Source organism: Cynoglossus semilaevis, chromosome 4 (assembly GCF_000523025.1).
Source record: "Cynoglossus semilaevis isolate Cse_v1.0 chromosome 4, Cse_v1.0, whole genome shotgun sequence".
In the NCBI taxonomy this organism is placed as follows: domain Eukaryota; kingdom Metazoa; phylum Chordata; class Actinopteri; order Pleuronectiformes; family Cynoglossidae; genus Cynoglossus; species Cynoglossus semilaevis.
The window spans coordinates 6,021,512-6,030,027 of NC_024310.1; the positions used below are offsets into that span (position 1 = coordinate 6,021,512).

At 40.6% G+C, this 8,516-nt stretch overlaps 1 long non-coding RNA gene across 1 annotated transcript in view; it reads right to left on the reverse strand.

The window, feature by feature from the left end:
• Nucleotides 1-8,516, reverse strand: part of LOC112486983 (uncharacterized) — a 19,297-nt gene extending 10,781 nt beyond the window's left edge. The window contains exon 1 of the long non-coding RNA XR_003049627.1: nucleotides 8,438-8,516. This is a non-coding gene — a long non-coding RNA (uncharacterized LOC112486983). The remainder of the gene's footprint in view (nucleotides 1-8,437) is intronic.

An 8,516-nucleotide genomic window follows, 5' to 3' on the forward strand; every position in this document is an offset into this window, starting at 1 on the left:
TTTGGCGAACACTAACTAACTTCTGAAAGTGAAGTTTTCCATCGGAGAATTCTGTCTCCAGAACAGACAACCTGCTTCTCTGTCTCACCTAACGACTGAAATCTAATCCGATCAGACAGAGATAAATCAAAAATCTGACACAGCTTAAATAAATTTGATGGCTTCTGTAAATCCTCCAGATTCTGGATTTTTTGATTGTCTTGAAAACTGATCAAATGAGATGCAAGATATGATGGTACGACTGTAGGAGACGTGTCTTAACCTGAAGACAGTCTGGACACACTGTGATTAGTATTCGATCTGTAATGGGGAACAAAATTAAAAAAAAAAAACGACGAGCCTCTAAAACACCTGATCTCATATCTCCTTCAGCCTCGTCCCTCCACCTTCTGCTCTCTCCTCCCACATTTACAGTTCAGTTCAGTTTGGGAATCAATTCAAAGTCGGACTGAACCAGTGCACAAATCACTCACAGGTTCAGTGCCAGTGCATTTAGGGAGTGAGTGTTTATGTCTTGTACTTGATTTGTGGCTACGATGAGGCAGAAGGATAATCAAAGTTCTCCGTACGCAGGCATTTACCGTTGAACGTAATCTGCTCCAGGCTACAGTCGGTCTGACTGAACACACAACTGGTAAATATAACAGTCATCACAGACACTTTCACTTGGAGCTGACTGGTACGTAATGAATATACCATCAGGGAGTGACTCAGTTCAATGACATCATTTTAGTCTCATGTCTAATGACTCTGGGTTTTTAAAACCTTAAGTAAGAGTTCCTCAAAATTTCCAAAACGTTTAAAGATTTGTTTTCCATCTGATTTTAACAACTTCAGGCAAAAACAATTTTTCAATTATCAAAAACAAGTGATCTTTACACCCGATGACTTTCCTTACACCACCCTCAGTGCTCAGAGTCATATCTGTGGTTAACCATGAAAAAGACTAGTTAACGAAACACAAACCAAGCTTTAGAAAGCTAGTTTGAAACCATATCTGTTCAAGTTGACCACAAGAATCTCTGAAGAAAATGCCATTCGGTCACATTAAAATAAGAGTCCCAAAGCCTTTCTCGATAAAGAGATAACTCTGGTTCAGTTACTGTAAATCCAACCTCTCCTTGTGTCGTACAGCTGTACGCCTAGACGACTGGGGGAAACTCCCATGGTGGAGTGAATTGTTTTTAGCCTTTCTGACCTCACCCTGTTGGTAGTGGTGGATTTAAGAACTGCAGATAAAAGTCCAGAGCTCATTCTTTGTCTTTGTCACTGCCTTTCCTCCAGTAATTTATATTCAAATTAAATTAGCATAATCATTCCTTCACTTTTGTCACTGCTGTCAAATCGGCTTCTACCTGTTCTGCCTCTAAATATAAGAGTATTTTATCAGAGTACTTTTGTTACACCCCAAACCCCCAACCCTGTGTTCCCCCACATAGTGTACGTGTATAAACAGTGATTTATATTTCATATATATTTTTTAAAGATTCTGTTGTTATTATCATAATACTAGCTAGCTAACCCTATGAGTTATCATCATAATACTAGCTAGCTAACCCTATGAGCCTAAGTGCCGCTGGTTTGTTCCTGATGGTCAGAACTGTCCATTTTTTGACACCGTATCCTCAGATTCAGGGAGTGAGGTGACAAAGTCAGCGGTATTTTAAACGCCGTCTTAAGTTAAAAGTCGCGTGTGAGCGTGAAATACATCTGTCATGTTATGTATGTAACATTTAAATGCTGTTATCTCAGTTCTTAGGAACCAGAGAGTGAGCGGGGTGCCGCAGATTCAGGCGGGAACATTAGAGTCTTTGTTGTAATTAGAATGCAGCGCTGCAGTGCTCATATATCACCAGGATGTGGAGCATTTATAATACGGGCCTGTAAAAAAGGTGGACAGTTCCAAAACCAAACCTCTGCAACAAGGATGAAGGGCAAGCATTAGGATGTTTAATTAATCAGCACAGTAAATTTATCAGGTAGGGAGCGTCAAGAAATGTGCTGATTTTTAACTTTCACACCGACTTCTGCTCTGTTTTATATCCATGTCAAGTGAAAAGACAAATCAAGCTGTAGTTTTCCACCTCAGGATATATGAATCTCAACACTGATCATACATGACTGATGATGAGGGCGGACTCACCACCACCAGTATACACCTGGTTCAGTGGTCAGTCCAAGATGAAATCAGTAATAAAAAAAAGAAAATTCTAAAGGGTAAATTGTTCTTAAAAAAGTCACAAAAACACATGATTATAAAGCAAAAAAAAGTTTTTAAAAAAAGTTTAAATGCTTTTTTTCCCTCTAAATTTATTCATCAAGTGGGCCAAATTGAACACTCTAGCGGGCTGGTTTTGGCCCCCAGGCCGTATGTTTGACACCCCCTGGTTTAGTGCTTTTGTCTTACAGCAAGAAGGTCGGTGGCCGGCCTCCTAGTGGTAGGTGATGGTCTTTACATGTGGAGTTTTCAGAGTGTTTTAGTTACTTCATCTAAAAACATGGAGGATGAAGTTATTGGTTTGTCTCCAAGTAGTTTACTCTAAACTGACCTTTGACCCGTGACTTCTGGGATTGGTTCTTCAAATCAAAACAGTCATGCAGACTAGGTCTAAACTACTTTAGACATTCTTGTGGTTCCTGGTCAACAGGGGGCGCCATTCCACCCCTGACAAGCTCCCTGCTTCACCTGCCCTGTAGTAACGCCCCCTCATGGCATATATTATACCTCATCTCTTCTCCCTGCTCCATCCTGAAACACTGCCACAGACACTGAGCCAAAACTCATTTCTTTTTATTCATGCTTTTACAGGTCCAGAAAAAAGTATTGGATTCCTTTACAGAGGAGGAGGAGGAGGAGGAGGAGGAAGAGGAGGGACAATTTAAAAACAGCATTATCCTTCCAACAACCTTCAATCCATTACATTTCCTATTTAAGAAAGAAAAAACACACAGCTAATGGGCACTAAAGAGCTCTGGCTCACACATATACAGTAGAAATGCACATAAATTACCTCCAGTTTTCTGTAAGGAAATGACCTCCAGAGTAACACTCAGATACACACATGCTTTTAAAAGACGTTGGCTGTGGACTCTGGGGGATCATTCATCTTAAAAGTTATTTACATTGAAATCTTTTTTTTGTTCCCTCACTGACCAGTGAGTATTAGTATTAGAGAGTAATGTAGTACAGTCACTGCACAAATACTTTCTGTTTGAAATGTTTTAAACTAGAAAGTTACAGATGTCCCTTTACTCTACTACTACCATTACTACTACAACTACTACTATGATGGTAACAGTCTAGGTAAGCAAATATATTGAGCTCAAAACATCTGTTATAGTACGCAGTACTCTGAGCAGTACTCCGAGGAGTACCACTCTCATTCAGGAGTCTTCCTCTGATTCAGCCGTGTTCTTATTTTAATCACTCAAATCCAAACCATTGTTCCTGATCTAACCTCCTCTCTGCTGCCCCCTTCAGATGGACTGCAAACTTTTCTTAGCGATAAATCCATTAATATTAACTTTGGCGTCCAGGAAAAACAAATCACCGCCATAAAAGTGCCTCGTAGCTCACGGACGCTGTGGTTCACAGACATACAACTGACATACTGTAGTGTGGAGAAGACGTACGACGAGCTCTCACAAATCAGGGCGGTGCCAACTGGTTTATGGGTGAAGTCAGGGAGGCAGCGAGGAGGGAAAACAAAACTTTTTTTATGGCTGTTATGGTATAATGATGAACCAAAACAGGATTAGACCGGTGCCTGACCCTAACCACTGCTTGGACTTTAACCTTTCTTGATTTTAACTTTTTTTTTTTTAATTAATTACAAATAGTACTTCTTCATTACACAGAAATATATTTCCCAAAAGCCTTTGCAGCCTGTATCTCTCCATCTTGGTTTATTAGTTTCATCATTTTGATCAATTATGATCTCACAGGGAGCCAATGTTTAAAAGCCATGATCTGCATGTGGAACAGGAGCCATAGGTTGCAGATCCCAAATTTTCACTCTGAATATATGGTTCAGTTAGAAGTGCACTGTACTGTCCATGTTGGTCCTTCAGTTCAAAAGCAAATATATATCAGTTTATGGGGCTATCATCCTAACACCACAGATACTATCAGTCTCCAGAGTATGGGGTAGTTTAAGGTCATATATTTAACTTTCAGAAAATGACTCCACTTTAAGTCACACTGCATCATAAAAACAATTTCTTTTTTTTTTTTTTTTTTTTTTTTTTAATAAATGCTGCCGCTTAGCCACTTCCTTTTAGACCCTTAGCGATTATTTGTTACAGAGACATTTTTAGAAAGTTCCTGTTATCTCTGAGCACCGCTGGGTGTTAAAAATGATCTCCCACTTGACATTACAGCCAATATGTTAGAAGTGCACCAGTGGTGAGGAGGTGAAGAGTTGACAATTCTGCTGAAACAAATCAATAATGCAATCACACCCACCGCTGTTGCTCTGTGGAAAGGTCTTTATTTGGCTGCAGTGAGAACGAGGCCATTTAATGGGAGTCCTTCAGTCTGATACAACACCCCCCCCCCCCCCCCCCCACCCCCACCCAACACACACCCCCCCCCCCCCACTACAAAAGACCAAACCACAGGCAGCCATAATATACAGTACAAACAGTCTGGTCCTAATAGATTGTAGTCTGCAGCATCTGACTGATAACGATCTGCTGGATTTCAAAAATAAGTTTTTCGAACAATTACTAAATATGCACTCATTTGCCTTAAAAAAATTACTAAATATGCACTCATTTGCTTAAAATACATAGCTATGTCCATATTTGTCATTAAAATTAAGAAAAAAAATATATACTTTTTTGGTACGTCAACTTTATATATAACTATATTCAGGATAAAAAAGGCTCTGAAGATTTATGTGTGTGGATAAAAAAGTTGTAGCTAAATGTTGGCGTTCAGTGGTCAGTCGAGCCGACCTGTTTATCACATGGGTATTTTAAAAACCAAAACTATTTTGTGTTGGTTGGATGGACCACCTGATCAATATTCAGTGAGAGAAGCTGAAATATCTGCTGTAAAAGTACTTGAAGAAATGTTTGACGGTGCAAACGTGGGATTGTTTGCTTCTGTGATATTGCGGTATAAAAAATCTAAATGAGGTGCGGAATATTGACTGCGTGAGGAAAAACATCCTTCATTTTTATAACTACTGGATGTATTTTAGTGTATAATTTACCTGAGGAGACAGATGAAGATGAAGATGGGGGAGACGGGGGTGAGGGTGAGGGAGAGGGAGAGGGGGTTTATAAAATAAAGATCACTTTCATCAAAGCAAAAAGAGCAGGAGTTAACAACCTCATAAAAACAAGCCGTGTTAAATCAAACCCGTGGCGCTCTTTCATTCAGCTTCTCCGTCTGAGCTCGTTCCCTTGACTCCTGTCTCCTTCCTTGACTCCTGTCTCCTTCCTTGCCTCCTGTCTCCTTCCTTGCCTCCTCTTACCTAAATGAGCTGCAGCCTGGCCCTCAGTAGAAAACACTTTCACACCTGTTGGCTTCCTTGTCCTTCTGTTCCTCTTAAATCCAACAATCCTCTCTCATTTCTTCTCTCTTTTTTCTCTCTCAACTTAATCTCTGTCATCTGTTCTTTTTATTTCTCTCCACACTGTTTCTTATTACAGAGGAGGATACAAGTCAACAGTGATTGGCTGATCTATAAATCTACCATCATAATAGAATATTTGTAAATATGTTTACACATACATACATATATATACATATATGTATATATGCATGGTCAAACTAAGGCCCGGGGGCCGGATGCGGCCCGTTCAGGTTTTTAATCCGGCCCACCAAACTTTTCCAAATTATATAATTTAATTTATATTATCATTATGCTTCTCCGTTTTCCCTGCAATACTTATGTTTCCCCAATAGATGGCGTAGAAAATGATAAAAGCATTTTAGCCTTAGTGCAGGACTTTTACATGACATTCCCCTGTTCAGTTTATGGACAATTGTGGCCGGCCAGTCAGAAAGGTTTGTGTGTGCTGCACTAAAGTTACTACATGAACCCGAGGGAGGAATTCAACAATGGACAAAAGAGAGAGGTAAAAGTTGTCCCTTTGGCCATTTAAGAAAACGTATAGGTTTCACGAGAGCAGATCTGTCAATCAATCAACGCCAAATGTGACCAGAGACTAGAGGACAAATGTCTCGCTCCATCGTTCTCTCTCTCTCCATCGTTCTCCACCCCTCCCCCCTCCCTCCCTCCTGCAGAGACGCAGAGGAACGCAGATGGAAATGTGAAGTTAGGAGCTGGTGTTATTACCACGAAGACGACGTTCTGGTCCTCAGCTGCTCTCACACGGGATGATCTGGTTTGTGAGACAATCTGCACAGGAAACACATCTGTCCCCCTACAGTACACACACCCTCGTCTTTATCACCACGTCAGATTTTTAGCCTGTCACAGATCCATAAATGTAGCTGAAAATATTTAGCCACAGTTTTAGTCGTGAGTGATGACTGTGTCTCCGTCCTCGGCAAAATGGACGTACGAGCAGCAATCTGTACGGAGACGCTGAGGGAGAACGGCTCTGGAGTAAAGAGGAACGGCTTCTAAAGTGTGTATTCAAGAATAATTACAGAATCTGTGTGTGGATACACTAGACTTCACAAACAACGGATACACACACACACACACTTTCTACACTGAAGTGATCCCATACTTAGTTACCACAGACGTACAAACAGATCACCAACTCGTACACTCACTTTGAACCGTTTCTGTTTCTGTAGTATCTCAACAACAAACGTCTTCTTGTGCCTGGAAGCTCAGCTCATGTTACGTCAGGTCAAAACTCACTCACTGCACTACAGGCTGTGGAACAAATCTGGGTTTTTATATTTAGTCTTATGAGAAACTTTTCATCGGCTGCTGCCTACATCTGTTAAACCTCGTGCTGAGATCTTCAGAGAGCTACAGCTTCTGGTTTGGAGAACTTTACAGGACTTAGTTCTCATTGGTTTCCATTAGGGATGTCCAATAATATCGGTCGGCCGATATCATCTCACCTCACGTCCAGTAGAATACCACCGAGTCTAAAACATCGATGCCTCGAATCTAACGTCAACAGAGACGTTCCTCCATCTCCTGCGGTTGTTTTCTGTGTATTTCAGTAATTTTTGGAGGGATTCAAGATGAGTAAACAACTACAGGAAACTACGCAGTACCACAGACAATTGGACGGGGGCAGTGTTGTGCAGTAAAACCGGTGTGCAACCAGATAGAAACAGAGAAGAAGAGGGCAACAACAGAACAGTTTGAGGAGAACCTGTCATCTACGATGTCGTTCAAGGACAGAGAAATCACAACATTATGGTCAAAATAGGATGCAAAGCAGAAGGAAGGGGTCTGCCCCCTACTGGACGAATCGCTTAACAACCATGCCATCTTACAACACCCTGTGGTGAACTCTAGGTGGGCAGCAGTTTTTTAACGGGACTAAAAAATAAAGTAAGTGAAACTTCTTCCTTTTAATTAAATCAGGGGAGATGCAACTTTCAAGAAGTCCCTTTTAAAATCTGTAAATCACAATAAATTACTTTAAAAGAAAGTTTATTTCTCCTTCTCTCTCAGCTCTCTCTGTCTGGCCAACTTCCTGCAGTAATTGCTCACAGTAGAAGAGACAGAGGACAGGAAACTCTCAGCGCAGTTTTCTGGAAATATCATTAATCTGAGGAGAGTCGTGATCACGGAGACCTTTTCTCTCTCTGCTGTCAAACCCATCAAATTGTTTCCAGACATCAAAAATGTATTTTCTCAAAAAAAAAAAAAAAGGCTTCACAAGCCTTCAGACTTCAACTGGCGCAGATTAAACTGGATTAACTTGAGGCTGAACGTCTGTGAAAAGCTCACTTCAAAAAGACACGAAAACACAAACAAACTGCAGGTTTACCCTAAACATGCAGCACTCCACTCCACTCCAGTCCAGTCCAGAGCTGAGACTTAGAAAAAATGCTTCATCATCTGAAAGAATAGAAGTCACTGATCATTGGACATCTGAGGCAGAGCTTTCATAACCTGAACGCAGAGGTTAGAAAAAAAAAAAAGAATGTGGGAGGAAACGAAAGGACCAAGGATCAACGTGACATCTGTGACCTTGGTCCTTCAGAGAAACTACTTAGAGACAGAATTACAAAAAAAAAAAAAAAAGAATTTTAAGGCCATCTTAACTGTATTTAATTTTTTTGTTTACCACAGAAACACTGGAACCTCACACTAGAATTCTTATCAACACTGATCTCTGGGTCTCAGGCTCTAATGCTACATTCTTGAGAAAATATAATGATTTTTTTTTTCAAAATTGAGTACATGGACAAGAGCCACACTTACACATAGGAGTGCTTGTAATAATCAAGTTGGTGGGCGGAGGGTGAGGGGGGGGCACTTACTCAGAGTGGAGAATAACTTGGATTGAAGAACACGTAGCAAAGAATCCAGAAGTCCATCTCAGGGAAAAGAAAAAAAAAC